Source organism: Pezoporus occidentalis, unplaced genomic scaffold (assembly GCF_034315485.1).
Source record: "Pezoporus occidentalis ecotype Australia unplaced genomic scaffold, CSIRO_AGI_Poc_V1 ctg3, whole genome shotgun sequence".
In the NCBI taxonomy this organism is placed as follows: Eukaryota; Metazoa; Chordata; class Aves; order Psittaciformes; family Psittacidae; genus Pezoporus; species Pezoporus occidentalis.
In genome coordinates, this window is record NW_026914940.1 from 12856799 (window position 1) to 12866555 (window position 9757).

A 9757-nucleotide genomic window follows, 5' to 3' on the forward strand; every position below is an offset into this window, starting at 1 on the left:
TTCAGACTCTACAATAATTTGTTCCGAATTTCGTGCTCTCCATTGGTCCAATTTACACAAACTCACACTAATTAGCTGCAGAGCTTCTTTCAGAGTTACAAAAGCAATCATTCTCTGTGATAGCTCTATGCTATGCCCAACTCCCTCTGAATAGACTTTAATGACACAGTAACCATGGTTACAGTATATAAAATATGCAGCCACGAAATGTGGAAATGTAACAGTGTAATACAATTTTCTCTGGAAAATAAAGGTTTTTGGTATATTTGCATTAATTAGGACATTGCATGAAGTATTTCATGTCTGCATTCTTTATGAAAATAAAAGTCATACCAGACAAAATGATTCCTGAATTCTATTCAGTGCAAACTGTACCATTGGGAAAGCATTTTCCCTGATAAAACAGGGCATTTTAACTGGACGTCTGTAAGTGCCATTCTGGAAAATTGGAGTTACAGAGCATTGGAAACAAGCCCAGAGATCCTCTGTGATTGGAGCTGCCATATGTCACAGAGCTCAGGCTTTTAAGCTGACAAGCGGCCACTGGGAGGAAGCAGCAGAACCTCTGGTTTGCAGAACTGAGTGGGTAACAGGAGAAATCCGTGGACCAGGCAGCAAACCAAGGCTTGCTGCATTGTGTTTCCAGGCTTTTTGCTTTCCTGTTGTTATTTGTTGTTACATCTGTTTAATTGGTGTAAAACAACCTATTGCACATCAACCAAACCTGCTGCTAAATGATACTCTGAATATGAATGCTGCAGCTTCCTCCAAGTTTCACATATCACATAACTCTTTTGGATGAGGGCTGAGGATCCTCAGATCTCTCTTCTTTTGATGATCTGCCTGTCTTCAGATTGTACTGGTGGGCTGGGACATGATCTAGAGCATTTTAACCTTCCATGTACACCTTTAACATCTCCTTTGTTTGGGAAAGACATTTTGGGAAAAGGGTGGAGGGTGAACATCCCAGGAAAAGGGAGAGGCAAAACAGCCCTGCTCTAACTTTTGCTCTAGCTGTGTTGCGTGCTACTATATATACGTAAAATACAACAGGTTGAGTGGATCATCCATCACTAGTTTGGAGTTGTAAAGAAGATCTGAACCATCTTGGCTATAGTGACTGAAACTCAAAAGCTTACTTATATCTGCTTATTCCTATTTGCAGCAGTGATACAGTTTTTAATACAAAGGTGGTTATTTTCTCTCAAAGCATTCATCAAATGACATTAGATGAAGAATGTATTTATAAAAACTGGTCTTTTCATGACAAACTGATGTGCAAGAGAAAAGATTAAATTAATTGAAAAATATTCATTATGAATGGGTCATTTAGCTCTGGCCTTGAGCAAACCACCTCCTTATCAGCCTGACATGGGGAGATGCTCCAGGTTCAGCTGTACCTCTTCTTCTCTCAGCTGCAGCCTAGTGGGAGAAACACAAAGGAAGGAAGATTAACCTTAGAAAATACAAAAGGATGAAAGGCTGGTGAAAACTCTTCAGTTCCATTTAGGTCAGGCTGCCATTCAGGAACAACTCCGTCCAATTAGGCAACTGGAGTGCATTTGTTGTTTGTCCCTGTGTCTTGTGCACCATTGTTGCAGAAACAGAAGTGAAGGATAACACTTTTATTCCAATTCCAAGATACAGATATAACAATATTGCATTTAAGGAAATCAAAATGGATTTCTTTTTTTGTTAGTGTGTTATCCTTTTTTTGCTTGTTTTTGATTTATGCTTCCCCAGCATGCAGACAAGATCAAATTTAGAACCTCAGTTCTGCTTAGCTAGATCTTGTTTCTTTACCACAATCCTCTGATTAGGACTTCCAAATCCAGTCAAAGATAACACAGAAAAAGCAATTAAGATTGACCTGTATATGCTCTCTATAACCTGGGGCTCAGTTTCTGAGATACATTTTATCTGTGCAGAAAGGACAAAGAGAGCTGGACTCCTTTCTGAATCTTGTGCATTTTGAAACTCTCCTCACAGCACAGAGCACCCCTGTCAGATATTTACAAAGGACCTGTCACCATGGGAACAAAATTAAACATCAGAAAATCAAAGGAAAAATCTTATTTTCTACTCGTCTATATGCTTCTGAAGAAAAAGAAAGACCACGTAGAGCACTAGCTCCCAACTTCAATCCAGGTTTGAGTTCATTCCTAGCAATGACCGCACCGTCTTCGCTCCTTCCTTCCTTTGAAGAGCATAACACAACCAGAGAAAGCAAAGAACATGTTTGAGAAGATAATGACTTATGTCTTGGTCTACATAGTGCCATCCTGATAAAAAGCATAGTAAAATTCTAGTCCTCATTGAATCAGTGCAAAAATTAACACTTTTTTCCTTTTTAAGTGAACGTAGGTTCAACATGTTCTCCAACACTTGGACATGAAGTAAGTACTTTATGACTGCTGGTCACCCACACAGAACTATTAGTCAGAGGACCAGACTTGTGATGGTTGGGATTTTGTGGCCCTTGTGATGTCTCAGTGACAGACTGGTGTTGGTTCCTGCTCTGTTGATATGGCTGTACCCACGTGTCCTGGTCTATCTCTGCATCCCACAGAGTGGTGGCAAAGGCACCTCCCACCCTGCTCTTTCCCAAACGCCCAACACTGGCATCCCGCTCACTGAACAATGTGTCCTCAAACCGCATTGATGCCCTGAGTAATTCAAACTTACTAAAAATATATGTAATTTCTAAGAATAATTATAGACTACCATTAACCTTTGAAACCGAGTAAGTGTATTCAAATTATAAGAAAAAAGGACAAAGATATAGAACTATGAGCCCCTTCTTAGTTTTTATTGCTATGTGTTTTGAGCTTTACATTTCCACATGCATTGGGTTCTGCACCCAATAGTGACTTGTGGTATCAGATATTGTGGTGTCTTCTCCAGTCCCATTTCCATGCAGAAATACCAGCCAGGCACATCTTGGAAGCTGGCTGTCCAAAGGCTAATACACATTACTGGAAATTATTGACACATGATACTTGTGCTTTTATACCTGTGCTGTACTCATCACAAGTGCTTTCTGATTAAGGGCTGCTCAACAGGATTTGACCCACAGCATTACTGAAGAGATCCTGACCAGATCAGTTGAAGCAGTGAACATCACACCCAGACCTGCCGTTGTGTTTAAGTTCTCCCTCCTCCCCAGCCCGTGTTGAACTTGTATTTATCCTCTTTCTGTAAAAATAACTCTGCAGGCAGATCTGTTTTCGTTGTCTGGAAACAAGAAAGCCCTTGCTTAAAATTGCTGCATTGCAACATAGCTACTCCTGCACTACTCAACGTCCCATGGCATTGCACGAAACACCATGTCCACACAGGCCCACCTTCACAGGGTTCTAGCCAAGCGCAACGTGAGTCATCTTCTGAGCTTCAGCTGGCTGACTCGGGAGGAATTTGCAGGTGTGTGTTTGTTTGGATTACAAGGAGACTATTTCAAGTGGAGACAGAATGTTTCGTTCCTGCTCCTCACTCCATATGCACATTATATTTGTCACTCCTGTCAACAAACATTTGTAAACTAAAAATAATGTGTTAAATATACGTACTGCATTACAGTGCTTTGGAAGACACTGAGCCGTCTCTGCTTACAACTTGAATTTTGCCTCTTGGCTGTCTCCCTCCTTTGGTAGACAGCATTCTTGCTGTGCCATTTGGAAAGAGACCTATCCCTCACCCGTCACCCCTTCTCAGTTTACTCACCATTAGCTTCATAGTTAACATTCAGACAAGGGCAACATCTTCTGAAAGTCCAAATATTTTGTAGACAGCCTTGAATGTAGGCATTCAACTGCCTTGAATCATCTTTCAGGGCAGATTTGTGAGACCTCAGTTTCCACCAAGGGAAGTTACATGCGAGCAAACGACAGTCTAACTGGGAGCCCCTCGGGTTAAACAAACATGGTCTTCACTTGCAGCACAGTCTTTCTGTTTTCTCTGTGTCAGTTTGCTGAATAGCTTAGACTCTCCTGGAATAATGGGCTCATTAGATATACAGGATACAGGTTGTAAACTGCATTCTGTCATCTCAAGAATAAATTATACCCAAACAGCTACTGAACAGTGAGTGAGAATATAGTCTGGCACATGTATTTTGCATGACTCTCAGACCAAGCAATATCTATATGCAATCATTACCATTCAGGTAGCAAGGTCAAGGTCAAATTCTTTGCGTTGCTTGATCCTTTCCAAAGGTCATGCAGGATCATTATCCAGCATCACCTAATTGCAGCCAAATATTTTTATGAAAATTAGACCTGATTATTCACAAAGTGTCCCCAATGGTCTCTCACAGATGCATGTGAGGCAAAAAGAGAGGTGGAACAGGCAAAGAAGGAAAGGCGTCTGTAGAAAACAAGGGGAAAGGGGGGGGGGGGGGAAGAACTGTATGAATGTTAACATGGAATTAAAAATGGGACAAATATGTAAAAATTCAAGCTGAAAAAAAAAGAAGTGAGCAAGCACAGAATGCAAAGATTGTAAATAAAATAATATCAGCTCATCATTACAGACAGCTGTCTTCTCAGCACAGGTGCCAAGAATCTTCCCTTCAGAAATTGCCTGACATCAATTCAATTGTACTTTAAGTATCCAACAAGGTGTCACAGGTGAAAATAAAATACACAATTATTCTCATTTTTCTTAATTAAAGCAAAATGACATTCTGTTTATATTCACTTTTTTTCCCTATTAACACTTAACGAAGAAGATAGCCACAATTATTGCGCCTTTTTGTCCTTGATTGCATCTTCCCCTCTTAAAGAAGATAATTTGCCCTTAGGTGGTTTAAGTATTTGATTAATTAGGACCCCAGATGAAGAAGTACACAAGATCCTCATTAGTGGAGCAGAATGAAAATAAGGGATTTTAGTGATGATTTGCCTGAAATGGACAGTGCTAGTGAGTGCTTCATGGGCTGTAACAGGAGTGCTGCATCCTTAATAAATGAGTAGTGGTGGCAATGTCAGGCGTCATGCAGAGATATATCATTTCCTCTGAGGCACTGGTTCCACCTAACCAATTTTGTTAATGGTTCTGATAAGCCATTAGGACATTTTACCCCATTCCTGCCTGTCCAGAAATGTCACTGAGCTCCGATGGAGTTAGATCACACACTGACATGGCATGGGAAGACGTGTGGGCAGACTCAGCTCTTCTCTCATGGTGCCCAAGACAACTGTACTCCAATTCTATGACTTGTCACCAGCTCAGTGTGTATATCACACTGGCTCATTAAGTAATGGCAAAACATGCCGATTAGAATAGACTAGAGAGATGGTCACTTGCTCATTTTCTCAAGGAAAAGGAACAGTTATTTTAATTTCTTGTGTATTTTACTTGCTTTCTTAGTACATTTTTGGAAGGACTTGTCAGTTTGGGACAGCATAAATGTCTTCTTGATTCTAGCTATTGAAGACAGTGCCCTAGCTGGGGGTTTTAAGGCCCATAAAATTAAGGCTAGTCTCTAAGGCCTCCTAAAATCATATTTAGATGCTAATATACTTTCCTGATCCTGTAATTTGCTATACAGTGACAAACCAAAAGGCTAGGATGAAGCCTCCCCTTTGAATGGCATGCACCTTGAAAGCCATAGTCAGGCTCATCTGGCTCTTACAAGTGCTGCCAATGAGAGCAATGTGTAGCTGCAGGGTTGCTTGCGTGATGCTCTCATGAGATCCTGTGCCCCAAAAGCCAAGCTCCTACTGTTGAACCTCTTGGCCACGGAGGTATTATGGTTAATGATAAGAGAGATTTCTCCCTTTGGCTAACATCCTTCCACCTTTCCCAGATATTTCTGATCGAGGATGAGATGTGGGAGGAGTCGGAGGAGAAAGGTCGGGATTCTTTTGAACAAACCAGCCGCTATAAAACACTTGCAGAAGTTCATTTCTTACAGCAGAAGTTACACAAGTTAGAAATAATGATTTGCAATGCAGACTGCTCACAGAATTATGCAGAAAGAAAGAAAATGTTACAAATAAAAGGAATGAAACTCTACTACTGTGGGATTAATGGCAAATACCAAGGAGACATTAACTGCCTGCAAGAGGCAGCAGACATTTGGCATGCTGAAAAGCATTTCTGTATTACTTTAAAGAGGCAGAAAAAAATATTGAAAAAACAAGGAAAGGGGATTGAAGATTAGCTTTGACATGCAATATTCATAGCCAGAGAAAATATCTATTGCTATTTATGTAGAAGAGATAGACAATACAGGGTTCTTGTAGACATCCAGCAATGTTGTTTAATAATGAGAGGTAATTTCAATCTTACTTCAATGATAGACAAATTAATCTCAAGTATTTCTAATACTCAGCTGAAAAATAATGAACAAACAACAGAACCATCTAGCTCACACACACACACCCCCACACACACAATACACTGAATGCTCATCTCAGGGGAATGAAAAGGTTTTGATTTGTGACCCAACACTCAGGCTGTATTTAGAGTTGCCCTTGGAGAAGGCTGAGCATCTTGGGGCCACCCTGGGCTGAGCCTGAGGTTCTCCTCCTAGATGTCATGGGGCTGAGCAGGAAGGACACCAAGTGCTAGAGAGGCAAGGTTCAGCCTAGGGGTCTGGTTCACAGGGAAGCATCAGTAAGAAGACATCTAGAATATAGATTCTTGGGGTCACTGTGTTTTCATGTACATACCCCCTTTTTTTTTCTTCTTAAAGAATTTGGAGTTGAAAATTGATTCTTGGCCACAGACAACTGTGTTCTCCTTTTCTTCTTTTCTTTCTGTAAAGTCAGCATTTTCATTTGGAGAAAAACATTTTTCTGGTGAGCGCTAAGTAAGTGAAACAGTTGCTTTAGTTGAATGAAGACTCAGTATTGACAGCTGCAGGAATCTGGGAACGTTGCAGATGTCCACACCATGGAAATGCCAGGTTGGACGGGGCTTGGAGCAGCCTGGTCTAGTGGAAGGTGTCATTGCCCATGGCAGGGTAATGGAACTGGATGATCTTGAAGGTCTCTTCCAACCCAAACCATTCTATGATTCTATAAATACCAGCTGCTCTGGATGCTGTGGTTTTAGGCTAGAGCTAATCTTGTGATTAGCAGTTCCAGCCTTTGTGACATTCTTGTGCTTCTGGAACTCAATATTGTCCTTCCCCGTTTCCTTGAGGGAGATGTGAGGTATGTGGTCAAGAGGCCAGGAGATGCAGGGTGTTCTGCACCTGGGTGACTGGGCATGATGCATCATTCAGCAATCAAGTAGGCAAAGAAATGGCAAAGGGGAAAAAACTGGGATGAATCTGTGGGGAGGGTGAGTAGTACATGAAATCAAGTTCCCCATTCTTATGTGAAAATATCAAATATCAAGTGTGTTTAGGACAGCAGAGGGAGTTCATATGTAGAGAGATCAGGGAACTATCGACTGCTAAATTTGTGTCTTCTGTATGACATGAATTGAAATCCACTGTCAGTGCTTACAGGGAGGGCTGAATCATCATTTCTATCTTTGGGGGTTTATTAAATGCATTCTTTAATGCAGTTTATGACAAATATAACTACTACTGAACACCTGAAATGAAGATTTGAGAAGGCAGTTCATGACTAAAGACCCTCCCTGCTGAACCCACACTGGCTCTTCGGTGCGCTGCAAGGGTGAAGCCCTTCTGAAAATCAAGTCACTTTGTTGGGTGCTTGAAATAAAGTTGTCCATTGAAATCTTTATTATGCTCCTAAGTTCATGTTAGATGAGAAAACGTTTTAAGTGTCCTTCCTGCATAAGGACTCACTGCCAACATGCAGGAAACGTCAGAAGGGTTCAGGCCATTTTTTACTAGGTTGGTATCTATATCACAAAAGCCACAATCATCCTTTGATTTGAACTACATGAGTATGAATTAAAATGATTACACCATCTGAAACCATTTGTCACTAGAGAATGTTATATACCTCAAATTAGAAAAGAGAACTTGCATGAGAATGAATGAGGAATAGAGTTTATAAAACTTCCAGAGAAATTCTAATAGCAAATACATGGTATTTTATCATAAAAATCCTAGATGATAGCATTTAATGACAAGCAAAACCCAGCATTTATGTTAAAGCCTGAGAAAATGAGGACTTAGGAAGCAATCAGTACCCAATTTCTTTTTGTCATGTGTGCTACAAAATTAAAGACTGGCTATGTAGAACAGCCTAAAACAAGATTGTAGCAGCTGCAGGGCTAGGAAAATTCTGTAAAATTAGTGAAATTTTGGTTGTAGAAAATGAAAGGCACAATACTATGGTTAAACCAGAACGACTTTGGGAAAATCACTATGGTAAAGTATAAAAAGTATAGTAAAAAAGTATAGTATTGGAGACTTCTTATGATAATGCAGCTTTTGAGAGCAATGTGGATTATAGTCTTTACAAACCCACAGGTGAAATAACTAATGGTGCAAATTGTATATGATCATATAATTCTTGAATTTCCCAACATCAATTGATTGGAAGCTGCTGACAGTAAGGGTATGAACAGGTTAAAATAGTAATTTATTTACCAAATGGTCAATGAATCAACAGGAAGTGGTGGTGGTTTGGACTCTGTTTCAGTGGGGGTGAAGCTCATGCAGAAAAAAATGGCTATAAAAATAGTGGATATGGATATGAATAGTTATATGGATATGGATAATCATACATGGAAGTCAACCTATACGGATAGGTTAACTTCTTCATGTTGAATCACAATATGAAGAAATGCATATCTATAATTAAGTTAGAGTATCAGGGCTTCCAATTTCCATGATGGAAACAAAACTTAGCCTGTTTAATGCAATAAAATCCAGGATGTAGGAAATTTCTTTTCCCAGACCATTAAAAGAACTGGAATGTGAACTGGCAAGTCCAGTAGGAGGGACTTAGTGAAACTGTTAATGTTGTCTAGAAGGTTGTAAATGCAGTGCCAATCTTCAGAGGAAAACCTGATTCTGAGCAACACGAAGCCTTCTAATGTGACTTTGACTGCAAAATGTAGAACGGAATTTTGGACAAATGCACAATTAAGATCAGAAAGGCAACAGAAAGTAGACTAAATTGCAGCACAGTTTTGTCAAAGATAGCTCAGGACATACTAATCTAATTTCTTTTCCTTATACAAAATCAGCTATTTCCTTCCCAAAGGTAATGCAGCAGATATAATCTAGAGAGATTGAAGTTAAGTGCTTCTTAAAACACTTTATAGGATATTAGAATTTTGTTAAAGCTGTCAGGGGTTAATGTGAAGTGAATAGAGGGCTCTTTAAGGAATAATTTGCCCTAAATCACATTAGAAAAGTTATGAGGATGACAGAGGTTACTGCCTCAATGATCAGTAGTGGGATTTATGCTGCTTAATGTATTAGTGGCCAACGAGGTAGAATCAAATCTGCTAATAAAATTTACAGATGACATAAAGTTGAGAGAGATTATCAACACCAAGAGAGTAGAGTCATCACAAGAAATACTTTTTATAAGACACTGAAATACTTTGGAATATCGTGTCCTGTTCTGCTCACCTATGTTCAAGAAAAAACTAAACCAGAATAAGAACACAAAGACTTTGGAAAATGGAGTATCCATTTTATGAGGAAAAATGAAAAGATCTTGGTTTATTTGGCTTGGGCAAATGGAAGTTTGGAGGGGACTGACAGTTCTTTATATTTCATTATATTTTTAGAAAGGGAGAAAAACTGTTTGGGTGAAATAATAATGCTTTTAGGTGAAATAATAATGCTGTCCTAAGATCAAATGCTGCCAGGATA